Source organism: Phocoena sinus, chromosome 9 (assembly GCF_008692025.1).
Source record: "Phocoena sinus isolate mPhoSin1 chromosome 9, mPhoSin1.pri, whole genome shotgun sequence".
Taxonomy (NCBI): Eukaryota; Metazoa; Chordata; class Mammalia; order Artiodactyla; family Phocoenidae; genus Phocoena; species Phocoena sinus.
The window spans coordinates 83567051-83580058 of NC_045771.1; positions in this window are offsets into that span (position 1 = coordinate 83567051).

Genomic DNA, 13008 nt, shown 5'->3' on the forward strand with positions numbered 1-13008 from the left:
GCAACTCTCCTACACTGTTGGTGGGAATGCAGCCACTGTGGAAAACAGTGTGGAGGTTCCTCAGAAAAGTAAAAATAGAATTATCACATTATCCAGCAATCCTACTCTTGGACATACATCCAGACAAAAGTATAATTTAAAAAGATGCACGCACTCCTACGTTCATAGCAGCACTATTCACAATAGCCCAAACATGGAAACAACCTAAATGTCCACTGACAGAAGATGTGGTATATATGTATACAATGGAATACTACTCAGCCATAAAAAGAATGAAAGAATGCCATTTGCAGCAACAAGGATGCAAACAGAGATGATCATACTAAGTGAAGTAAGTCAGAAGGAGAAAGACAAATACCATATGATATATCACTTACTTGTGGAATCTAAAATATGACACAAATGAACCTACCCATGAAACAGAAACAGACTCACAGACCTAGAGAACAGACTGGTGGTTGCCAAGGGGGAGGGGGCTGGGAGAGGAATGGAGTGGGAATTTGGGGTTAGCACATGTAAGCTTTTACATATAGAATGGATAAACAACAAGGTCCTACTGTATAGCACAGAGAACTATATTCAGTATCCTATGATAAACCATAATGGAAAAGAATATTTTTTAAAAGAATGTATATATATGTATAACTGAATCACTTCACCTCACAGCAGAAATTAACACGACATTGTAAATCAACTATACTTCAATAAAAAAATTAAAACTGAAAAAAAAACAACACTAAGCCTCTCAGTCCTTAAATACTAAGGAATTTATACAAGATGACACAATTACTAAGAAAATGGCATGTCTGCCTACAAATTACATGTCCTTTCAGTATTCTACACTGTGTTCTGAATGCCTTTTCTTTTATTTTAAATTTTATCTATAATTAAAAGTATAGCTAAAATCATAACTTCTTTATATCACATTTTTTATATATAAAAGCATGTAAAAACCATAGGTCTGTCCTCTGAACTCCTTACATCGTGTGTGTGTGTGTGTGTGTGTGTGTGTGTGTGTACAATTCTTTTGACATTAACTATAAACCTCATGTACCATAGTTCTCTTTTCATGTATAGCTGTAGTGTTGCCCTAGCTATATTTTATATTCTTAAAGAGTATCATTTTTCATTGTGACTACAGTTCAGAACTTCGGTAGAAATGTAAGTAGGGTTGAATAGGCAGAGAAATCACTTGACGATTTGCCAGGGAAAGGATAATTCAATGAAGACGTGAAATTATTCTTTAGCTTGCACAATGAAGGGCCAGATAAATGCACAGTCATTGGAACAGGTTCATTTCTCTTCCTGCTCGCATCAAGCAGCCAGTAATGTCTCTCTAACCCATATGTGGGTAGAATATAGAAATGACAACAAGAGTGAAAATACAGGAACGGGGTTAGCGTTTTTGTGACTGCTTTCAGGCTTTCACGTGCTTCACGTGGTACGGGAAAAGGAGGAAATAACCAGATTAGGATTCACGTAGCGTGAGTCATAGAAAGGGGGCCAAAGTTGGTACATACAGTGAAGTTCTGCAATGGCTGGGTGACGTCTGAATCTTAAAGCAGCGTTCACAGCAAGAGTTTGCATGGGGTGAGATGAATGGATTTTGCAGAGGGAGGTACCCCAGGAAATCTTAGAGTCCATATGCAGGCCAAACATGTAATATCGAAAACCACTTGCAGTTATTTAAATAAAAATGATTAAAATTAAATAAAATATAAAACTTAGAACAGACTTGAGGATATGGGGAGGGGGAAGGGTGAGCTTTGACAGGGCGAGAGAGAGTCATGGACATACACACACTAACAAACGTAGTAAGGTAGATAGCTAGTGGGAAGCAGCCGCACGGCACAGGGATATTAGCTCGGTGCTTTGTGACAGCCTGGAGGGGTGGGATAGGGAGAGTGGGAGGGAGGGAGACGCAAGAGGGAGGACACATGGGAACATATGTATATATATAAAACTGATTCACTTTGTTATAGAGCAGAAACTAACACACCATTGTAAAGCAATTGTACCCCAATAAAGATGTTAAAAAAAAAAAAAAACTTAGTTCCTTAGTTGTACTAGCCACACTTCAAGTGTTCACTAGCCACACGCAGCTAGCGGACACTGAACTGGGCTGTGCAGATACGGAACATTTCCTTTCACTGCAGAGTTCTGACTAAAGTACCAATAACATATAGCATTTCAGATTTCTGTTTCCAAAGCCTACAGCGTGTCAATTAGTATGAGTAAGAAATTGGTTAATTTAAATAAATTGCAATAAGTTCAATTAGTACTATAAAAGTGGTGCCAGTAAAATTTTGTATTTTTCACAAAATATTACTTTCAAGTTAGGATGGAGTTGAAAGTACTCGACGCAGTTGTGTTTGAATTCGGCATTAACGTATTTTTTAAGTTGAGAAAGGGCTATGTGGCAACAAGAATAGCCCAAGGTTAATGATGAAAGGCATGAAGTTTCACAAAATGTGTGGGAAATAGTACACGATTCCTTTTGATTAGGATTTAGAATAAACATAGGAAAGAAATGTAAAATTTAGGAGAAAGGTGGATTGAGATCAACTAGTGTAGGTTTAAAAGTTTGTCTTAAATTTAAACAATGGATGTGTCATAAGAGACGTTGCCATTTGCTCCTTGGGAATATAAATCTTCCAGCCCCATGATGCCAGGTCGAATAAGCGTGTCATTAAAAGAAAAGAGGAAGTAAAATTCTTTAAGGGACTGCTCCAATAATCAGGGAGAGAGAGGGAACTATGTGTCTAGATAAGGGAGTTGGCAAAGGAAGTGGATAGGGAGAAAAGGATTTGAAAGCGCTTTTGAGTGCTATCGAACTATATTAAACCTAGGAAGAAAGGAAGAATCAGAAATGGCTCAGATTTCAAGAGTGAGGGATGAAGAGAATTATGCTGTTGCTCAAGGGAATGGGGAGGGCTCATCAGGAACTACGGTGAGTTCACTTTCAAACACTTTCACCTTGAAGTGCTGTAGGACTAGCCACAAGCTGAAGTGGGGGTGGTCTATGTGGAGGTAAACATTTGGGGTAAACAACTTCATCTCGTTATCGTGGAACCCTAAAGAGGAAATGAGATTGCCTGGAGAAGGAACAGGGGATTTAAAAGACAGAAACATGAAATAAAACTGGCTTTAGAAATGAGTACGAGAGGAAGAATTTAGCGAAGACAAGGTGAGAAGGCAGAAAAGGAGAATAGCCCTAGCATGAAAGCCCTAGTGAGAGAGGCTTCAGAGGAATGAGTGGTTAGCAATCTCCAAATCTGCAAAGAATTCAAGGACAACTCCTAAGAGAAAAAGGATTGGATGATTTGGCGAACGTGAATGGCTGTTGAGACATCGTTGGTAGAGGCGGATGGGTGGGTTGCATGACTGATACAAGGAGTTATTTAAATAAGAGCTGATAAGGAAGTAGGTCACTATTTTATTCTTTTTCTTTTTTTCTTGTATCTCCAACACATGTTCCCACTCTTGCTATTTCACTGAGAAAATAGAAGCAACCAGAGGAGACATTTAAACCCTTCCACCATCACACCTAACCTCTATCTGCTTCTGTATTTATTTACTTTTCCTTCTCTCTTGTTACTGTGAATGAACTGTCTGGTGTTCTAATAGAAAACAACCATCCACAGTGCACTACGTCCCATCCCTCATCACCTACTCAAGGATATCACTTTAACAATACCATCCCTTCTCTATTATGTACTATCAAATTTTAACATTTTTCCTCTCCACTGTGTCTTTCTCATCAGCATATACAAAACCATCCTTTTTCATTTTAACTGGGGTATAGTTGCTTTATAATGTTGTGTTATTTTCTACTGTACAACAAAGTGCATCAGCTATATGTATACTTATATCCCCTCCCTCTTGGACCTCCCTCCCACCCCGTCTGCCCCAATCCTCCCACCTAGGTCACCAAAGAGCACCGAGCTGAGCTCCCTGCACTGTACAGCAGGTTCCCACTAGCTAAGCTATCCGTTTTACACATGGTAGTGTATATACGTCAATCCCAACGTCCCAATTCATCCCTCCCTTCCCCCTGCCCTGTGTCCGCACATCATTTCTCTATATCTGCATCTCTATTCCTGCCCTGTGAATAGGTTCATCTGTACCATTTTTCTAAATTCAACATATACGCGTTAATATACTATATTTGTTTTTCTCTTTCTGACTTACTTCACTCTGTACGACACAGATGGACCAAAAGCAGCCTCTTTTTTTTTTTTTTGGCAGTACGCGGGCCTCTCACTTCTGTGGCCTCTCCCGTTGCGGAGCACAGGCTCCAGACGCGCAGGCTCAGCGGCCATGGCTCACGGGCCCAACCGCTCCACAGCACGTGGGATCTTCCCGGACCGGGGCACGAACCTGTGTCCCCTGCGTCAGCAGGGGTACTCTCAACCACTGCGCCACCAGGGAAGCCCCAGCCTCTTTTTTTAAAACATCTTTATTGGCGTATGATTGCTTTACAATGGTGTATTAGTTTCTGCTGTATGACAAAGTGAATCAGCTATACATATACATATATCCCCATATCCCCTTCCTCTTGTGTCTCCCTCCCACCTATCCTACCCCTCTAGGTGGTCACAAAGCACTGAGCCGATCTCCATGTGCTATGCGGCTGCTTCCCACTAGCTATCTAGTTTACATTTGGTAGTGTATATATGTCAATGCTACTCTCTCACTTCATCCCAGCTTATCCTTCCCCCTCCCCATGTCCTGAAGTCCATTCTCTACATCTACGTCTTTATCCCTGTCCTGCCCCTAGGTTCTTCAGAACCTTTTTTTTTTTTTTAGATTCCATATATATGTATTAGCATACAGTATGTTTTTCTCTTTCTGACTTACTTCACTCTGCATGACAGACTCTAGGTTCATCCACCTCATTACAAATAACTCAATTTCGTTTCTTTTTATGGCTAATATTCCAATTGTATATATGTGCCACATCTTCTTTAACCATTCATCTCTTGATGGACACTTAGGTTGCTTCCATGTTCTGGCTATTGTAAACAGAGCTGCAGTGAACATTGTGGTACATGACTCTTTTTGAATTATGGTTTTCTCAGGGTATATGTCCAGTAGTGGGATTGCTGGGTCATATGGTAATTCTATTTTTAGTTTTTAATGAACCTCCATACTGTTCTCCATAGTGGCTGTAACACTTTACATTCCCACTAACAGTACAGGAGGCTTCCCTTTTCTCCACACCCTCTCCAGCATTTATTGTTTGTAGATTTTTTGATGATGGCCATTCTGACTGGTGTGAGGTGATACCTCATTGTAGTTTCGATTTGCATTTCTCTAATGATTAGTGATTAGTGATGTTGAGCATCCTTTCAAGTGTTTGTTGGCAATCTGTATATGTTCTTTGGAGAAATGTCTATTTAGGTCTTCTGCCCATTTTTTGATTGGGTTTTTTTTTGTTTTTTTGATATTGAGCTGCATGAGTCCCTTGTATATCTGAGGAATTAATCCTTTGTCAGTTGCTTCATTGGCAAATATTTTCTCCCATTCTGAGAGTTGTCTTTTCATCGTGTTTATGGTTTCCTTTGCTGTGCAAAAGCTTTTAAGTTTCATCAGGTCCCACTGTAGCTTTGTTTTTATTCCCATTTCTCTAGGAGGTGGGTCAAAAAGGATCTTGCTGTGATTTATGTCAAAGAGTGTTCTTCCTATGTTTTCCTCTAAGAGTTTGATAGTGTCTGGCCTTACATTTAGGCCTTTAATCCATTTCGAGTTTATTTTTGTGTATGGTGTTAGGAAGTGTTCTAATTTCATTCTTTTACATGTGGCTGTCCCATTTTCCCAGTACCACTTATTGAAGAGGCTGTCTTTTCTCCATTGTATATTCTTGCCTCCTTTATCAAAGATAAGGTGACCATATGTGCGTGGGTTTATCTCTGGGCTTTCTATCCTGTTCCATTGATCTATATTTCTTTTTTTGTGTCAGTACCATACTGTCTTGATTACTGTAGCTTTGTAGTATAGTCTAAAGTCAGGGTGCCTGATTCCACCAGCTCCATTTTTCTCTCTCAAGATTAAAGCAGCCTTTTTTGATCAACTTCCCCTACCAGTTACCATGCTAGTCCTCTCATTTCCTGTACAGGAAAGCACCTTGAAAGCAATGTCCATTGTAGTCTCTAGTCTTTCTCCCCTCCCCCCCCTTTTGTTCTTTTGGGTTATTTTTCCACTCTTGACAATGCCTTGAAACCACTATTATCCAGGACAATGTTTCTAAATTCTGTATCACCTCTAGAATCAGTCAACAGGGGACACTTCCCTGGGCCCTGCAACTTGGAAATTCCTGCTCTGGCCCTTCACAGGCTGAGCTTCTCCCCAGTGGAGCAAGGAGTTCAGGGGCCAAGGGGAAATGCCCACCTGGAGCCTACAATCCTCTTGTAGCCCACACTCCAGGCAACCAGAACCCCATAATTTCTTGCTAAGATCACTTAAACCCACTTCAGGTTCTGCATGGGCCTCTTCTGTGAGTCTGACCACTCGGGAGTAGATCACACCACTGACATACTTATCCCTAGACCAGAGGGCTTGCCAAAAGGGATTGCCAAAAGGCAGCCTGTCTGTCGGCTGTTAACAGAGCTTGGCCAGGGCTTGCCTGTGCAAGAATTCTCGTGGCAGAGCACTGAGTGGATAGTGAGTAGAGAAGGGGGGTAGGATCCTTACACTTTCATATTTCACTAATGAAAAGGAGGCAAACTGTGTTAAATTTGAACGTGCCTTTTCACAGCATTATCAAGTTACTTTTTTAAGTAAGAGGAAAGAATTCTTAAGTTTGTAAGCTGTATTTAGATGTCTAGTACACATGCTTTGAATGATACTCTGGCCCTGGAAATGTTAGATGTAGGCCTTATCAGACTCAATGATTAATTCTCAGTATAGTTTTTACTTGACCAGTCAGTAGCTTTTTTTTTTTTTTTTTTCTCCTGCTGTACGGGCCTCTCACGGTTGTGGCCTATCCCATTGCGGAGCACAGGCTCCAGACGCACAGGCTCATCGGCCATGGCTCACGGGCCCAGCCGCTCCGCGGCATGTGGGATCTTCCCGGACCGGGGCACGAACCCTTGTCCCCTGCATCGGCAGGCGGACTCTCAACCACTGCGCCACCAGGGAAGCCCAGTCAGTAGCTTTTGACAGACTTAGTCACTCCATTTTCTTAAGACCCTTTCTTCCCTTGGCTTCTAGGAGGACAATCTATTCTCCAGACTATTCTCCTTCCACATTAGCAGCAACTTCTCAGACTTCTTTAAATGACCTTGGACACTGTCCCTGAACCTCTTTTCTCTCTTTACATGTTCCCTTGATTATTTCATCTACTTTTGTAGCTTTAAATGTCATTATCTGCTGATGACTTTCAAATTACATTCTAGCCCTCGTATGATATTACTTATATGTGGAATCTGAAAAAAATGATACAAACGAACTTATTTTCAAAACAGAAACAGATTCCCAGACAAAGAAAACAAACTTATGGTTATCAATGGGGAAAGCTATAGGGGGATAGGGGGAGGGATAAATTAGGAGTATGGGATTAACATATACACACTACTATATATAAAATAAGTAAACAGCAAAGACCGACTGTATAGCACAGGGAACTACACCCAATATCTTGTAATAACTTATCATGGAAATTATCTGAAAAAGAATACATACATATATGTATGTATGTATAACTGAATCACTTTGCTGGACACTTGAAACAAACATAACATTGTAAATTAACTATACCTCAATTTAAAAAGTTATATTCTAGCCAAAAGTCTGACATTGAAATGCATGTATGGGTGGCCTGCTTGAACACTTAATGTGGCTAATAATTTTTCAAATATGATATTCAAAATTGAGCTCCTGATCTTTCTCCTCCAAATCTGCTTGTTCCATAGTATTCCTCATCTCAATATGCAGAAACTCCATTCTCAAAATTACTCAAGCCCCTTTCTTTCTCTTAAACACTGCATCTCAAACCCTGCCAGTTCTACCTGTAACATGTGTCTGAAATCTGTCCATTTGTTACCAGGGCAACAATCCAGCCTAAATCACATTGCCTTTTACCCAGACTACTGCGAAATTTTCCTAATTTTCAACATGTCGTCCATAATTCTCCCGTGAACATGTTGGTTCTATCAATTTATTCCCCTGCTCAAATCCCTGCAGTGTTTTCCAAACTCTCACAGGGTTAAGTCCTGAGCTAATTTAGGAGTCCCTCAATAATCTGAAGAACCCACCCTATGCTCACTCACTCTTTTCTTCTTCTACTACTGTCCCTGCACTCACTCTACTCCAGCCACCCTGGTTCCCTGTGATTCTTCAATCACACTAGGCCAATGCCTGCCTCAAAGCCTTCACAATTACTATTCCCTTCGCTCAGATTTGTCTTTCTCTAGGTGTCTGTGTTTTTCATTCCTCATCTCTTTGATGTCTTTGCCCAAATGTTACTGAAGTGAACATTCTGCTGCACCACTAAGAGCTCCTTTCGCGACTGAGACACTTGTTCTTCCAGCTACCGACAGTGTTGGCAGCTGAGTACCTCTCCAGGGAGGGGTCCTTGACCAAATGGAGCTGCCTTGCCCAAGGTTATAACTCTCACCTGAAAGCAACCCTCATCCAATGACTGGCAACTTGGGAGTATAAACGTTAATCTCCCTTCTCAAGTACAACTTTGAAGAATCATTCCAGTTACAGACTCCCCAAAGGATCAGTTGAAGCCCTCGTTACAACTGCATATAGTTCACCCTTCCCTACTGCCAAGCTCTGCCTCCCTCCTTCCATACTGGTGTATCTGCCAAAGGTGTTCTCCACCCCTCTTCTTCATGCAAATCTGCCTCAGATTCTGTTTCCAGGAAACGTAATCTGAGAGAGTTGGTACCAGGAGTGGTCCCTTAGAAGCAGACTGTAAATGGATATTGGAACTAGATTACCCACCACCCACTCTCAACCTTCAGCCAGCTGGGCAATTAGGGCCCCATTACTAGTGGTAGGTTTATGACTGATAGCCCCAGGCTTGCAATAGCAGTTAAGTTTTTAAAATATTTCACTGGTAGTAATCTGAGATTGGAGATCAGTGAGAGACAATATATAAGTAAGAAAAATCTCAGTGCTTGAAAGAGTTAGGGCAAGTAGAAATTATAAGGATGGTAGCATCATCATGGCTGTTGCTGGGAGCTATTAATTCACTGAAAAATGACAATGGAAGGCCAAGGGTGATTAATCAGAAACTTAATGCAAAGTCCAAAAGTCAGAGGATCTCCTGTAGAGATGCAGGTGGAAAAAGTAATGATCAGGCATAGGACTTAATTATAAAGATAGGAGAGTCCAACAGAAGATTGAATTTTCAACCTTGGCAAGACTGTAACACCAAAGTCAAGGTCTTCATGGAAAGGAATGGGACCTACATAATTAGAATAGCGATGCCTGAGTTGATGCATCAAAAAATCTTGAATCCTTAGATTCTACTTGGACCTTCTGAGCTGGCAAAAGTGTTACACAATTCCTTTTTAAAAATAACACCCCCTCTTGCATGAAGACAATGCAGAGTCCTTTGTCTTATAAGGTAATATTCAATCTAATGAGGATCTATACCCACTGCTTCAGGAGACCAGGTTAATAACTGTAATCTACTTATGACATAATCTGACCAGGGAAGTTCTGGACCTGCTACCAGAAGAAAGAGCCCACAAGCCAAAAGAGCTCCAGAAACTATCCAACATGTACTTGCAGGAGCTAGATGAGTATATATGTATATTTATATACATACCTATATATATTTGGATGTTAAGGGTGCTAGATCAAAGGAAGGTGGAACATAAAGTTGGATAAAGGAGAAGTATCATACAGAAGCACTTTCCTATGATACAGGATGCCGACCCCCTAGGAAACAGTACCAACATATTTTCTAAGATGGCTCTTAGAAGCCTAGATACAGTGTTGTCCCAGGGAAAATGGTAGAGGAAGGCAACAAAAGGCTCAGAGAAGTTGGCTTCCTAGATTGGAAAAATAATCAGACTTTAGGAAATGATCAAACAGATTTCCATGTATTAAAACAGTAAGGAATGCACTCGTCGGGGGAGGAATTTCAGCATTATTGAGATGGTTCTCTATAGGCAGGGGTTGATGAAAGAAAATGCAATTACAGACCTAGGTTTCCTCAAAGCAATGGGCATTATAAGACCCCAAAATAATAGAAGCCAGGTACCAGCATTTAATTATGAGCACCAAAGCAGGTGTAATATTATAAAGAGAGTAAAGGTCAGAGTGGCAGCCAGCAGAGCCTGATATGCAGAGACCTATGGAAATAGTTAATAGAACAGTGTTCTTAAGACCAAAATAAGTGAACAGGCTATATGAGTACTTCTGAATTTAAACAACCCCAAGAGTCATGGATAATTATTAGAGGGATAATGTCAAAAAATGTCTTGATCCCTTATTCTGTTTCCAGAACTGAGCTATTTCTCAGAGCTAGATCCCAGATACTGAAAGATCCTCATGAAGGAGAAATCTTCAACACCATGACAAATGTATAGAATGAAGATTCACTAAACAAATCCTAGGAGGTCTGATTGGACTTTGATACGTGGGGACCAGCAGTAGCATTGCGGCCCTCATGTTAGAGTGGAGACATATGGGAACCAGGTAATAAGTGTATCCTGGACCACATAAATGTCATAGTGGGCCCAGTGGATTCACAGATCCAGCCAGTAATTATTTCTCAATTCCCTGAATGTATAATTGGAATGAGTATATATCACAGTTGGAATGAAGATACATGGCAGACTCCCCATTTTGCTTTTTCTGGCTTGTACAGTAAGAGTTAGCATAGTGAGGAACGTCAGATGGGAGCCTCTTTTACTGCCCCACCCAGTCCCCAGCTGTCATGGTCCTTAAATGGAGTGGAGTGCCCCAGTCTTTGCGCTCCATTTCAGTATAAATCTGAAGGACCATCTCAGCTTTGAAGTTCCCCAGACGGTTGGCTAAGTTCCATGTTGCAACTCCACTGCACTCCAATTTCTCCTTTTGCCAACATTGCTTCCTTCACTCACTTACATGGAGTATTCCAAGGAACACTTTCCAGTCAACTTTCTGCATGCCTTTTTCATATAAAAGTCAGTTTTTATGGAACCTGACCTAAAACAATTACCTTTTCAGTTTGGTCTTTCTTGGATGTATTACATAGAATTCGAATCGCTCATCCTTACCACCACCCCCATACTCCTTATGTCCATTCTCTGTTTTCTTTTTTAAACAGTTGTCACCATCTATAATTCTATATCCTTGAAATATTTAGTGTTTATTGTCTGTGTGAACCCCCCTATGCACTCACACACTAGAATTTGAGCTCTGTGAGAGGAGGCAACTAATTTGTTTACTGCCGAATCTCCCATGCCTGGTACTTAACAATGTTAAATATATCAATTGTTGAATAAATGAATCCCTGCCATTCTAGAGGTAATATTTCACATTTGCAATCATTTGGGAAGGAGAATCGTGCATTTCCAAGATGGAGCAAAGAGCTGTCAAACAGCATATATCTACTGACCACTCACTATTTACTAATTATTTCAATAAACAAGATTTTCTTCTAAGTACTCTCAGTTTGGAGCTTACAAACAGAAGAGAGGTACCAGAGGGCATGGTCACTGCAAAATACTCTGCCTAGTTAATGAGGATGGACAAACTGATCGGCAACAGATTCCTCTTAGGGATTTGAAAAGTAAAGAATCACCTAATGGGGGACAGTAGATGTGAAGCATATTGGAGAATATACAGATTAGGTTCTCTCTTAAAGGATGATTATATGAGAAAAAGTCAGCCATGGAAGATCAAGATATTCCTAGTGAGAAAAAAAAAGCATGAGTGAAAGCTAAGTTGGGACACCTAATTAGGAAGCAGGTAAAAGCCCAGCTCTAATAGAGAATGTGTTATGAGAAGTCATGGGAAGTACATTTGGAGAGTTGGGTGGTGCTGACTATATCATTGAGTGCATGGTGGTAGGATTAATATGGGAGACAGGGATAAACAAGAAGTTCTTTTTCAACACGAAAAGTAGTATGATGAAACTTGAGTTTGAGGTAATTTAACATGGCACAAGCAGACAGGTTAGACTGGGATAGGGTAGAGACTGGAATCAGGAAAGCTAAATAAGGTGGCTGCAAATCATCAGGACTGAAGTTCCTGAGGAGTAAGATTAAGCGAGTATGTAGTGGAAATGTTGCATTAAAGAAATATAAAAGGTTTTTTTTTTTAAGAGACAGAATTTGGGACAGGAAGAGGTCCCACAGGGAATAATTATCTACTTTGTCAGCTAGGCTTGTAACATTTTTTATTTCCAATAATCACTGCATATAATTACATCCTAATCCATAAAGAGGAGTATGTAGCAAAATAAAGGTAGAAATCAACTGCAATGAATAAAAATATGTATTTGCACCACTTCTTGAGATATAAGAGCTGCTTAAGGCTGGCACTGTAAACTTACTGCACCTTCTAATGTGCTAACTTGAAACACCAAGTTTTGCCCTATTCCCTCAAGATGGAAAGACTGCTCTCAGGAAGTCCCCAAAGACATGAGCTCTCTGGAGGAAATACCAGGCACAGAGCTCCCGGAAGTGCACATCTGAGTACAATTAGCAAAGAAGGGATAGTTTGCCTCAAATGTCATGGGAATACACAAGGATAAAGGTCACTGCTAAGGGAGCCAGGACTCAAACCACCCAGGGACCCAATGCCTGAAGTCAACACCTCCTATTAGATATGGGAAAAAAATAAATAATACAGATGGCAACCTGATTTGACAATTTTCAGAAGGAGCTGAGCCACTGAAGCCACTTAGTGGTGTCTGCCACATGTCACAATCTCAGGGGAAATCCAGCTTGATGACTATTTTAGATCTGGTAATACCGGCAAGAGAGACATCTCTAAAAACGTAGGTTGACATCTCAATACTAAAAGCAAATGGTAAATAATCACACGTTATCTCAAGCT